Consider the following 915-nt stretch of genomic DNA (forward strand, 5'->3'; position numbering starts at 1 on the left):
AATTCTAGGACTACCGTGATATGTTTGGGGTCTAGCTATACATGCCATTAAGTGATAAATTGATAGTGTGGTGATTTCTGACATTCTGAATTTGTGATTGTTTATAGCAATGGATCCCGATCCCAACCGAGCAATAGCTGATGATGTGGAGAGTGTGGCCCCTGCTCCCGTGCAAGGGACAGCACCGGCGGACTCTCAACCTATTGCTAGCAATCCGAATGATGAGGCTAAGCAAGCCTTTTATAGTGTGATGAATGATTGGTTCAACCAATACATTCGAACTAACACGGCTGTTCCACAACCTCCATTCCCGACTAACGCAACCCCCGCACCTACAATACCTCCGGTAACTGACCAAATAAGGTCAAGTAAGCCCCCAGTCGACAGAATTCGTAAACATGGGGCTACTGAATTTAAAGCTACGGATAGCGACGATGCCGAGCAAGCTGAATTTTGGTTGGACAACACTATCCGGGTGCTCGATGAGCTATCTTGTACACCGATGAATGTTTAAAGTGTACTATCTCCTTGCTACGCGATTCGTCTACTATTGGTGGAGTACTCGACTTTGTTGTGCCTAGAGAGCAAGTAACTTGGGAGTTCTTTCTAACCGAGTTCAAAGAAGTATATCATCGAGATTCATCGACCAAAACGAAAGGAATTTCTTGATCTCAAGCAAGGCTCTATGTCGATTCATCGACTATGAGCGAAAATTTGTTAGACTTAGTAGGTACACTCGGGAATGTATTTCGTCCAAGCTATTATGTGTAAACGCCGAGGATGGATGAATGATGATATAAAGTCGTATGTTGGCATTTTGGAAACCGAGAGTTTGTGGCTCTTGTCGAGCGGCGTGTAAAGCCGAGGAGCTCGAGATGGAGAAAAGAAAAGTGAAGTGGGAGCAAGGGAGTTTCA

Source organism: Gossypium arboreum, chromosome 7, assembly GCF_025698485.1.
Source record: "Gossypium arboreum isolate Shixiya-1 chromosome 7, ASM2569848v2, whole genome shotgun sequence".
Lineage (NCBI taxonomy): Eukaryota > Viridiplantae > Streptophyta > Magnoliopsida > Malvales > Malvaceae > Gossypium > Gossypium arboreum.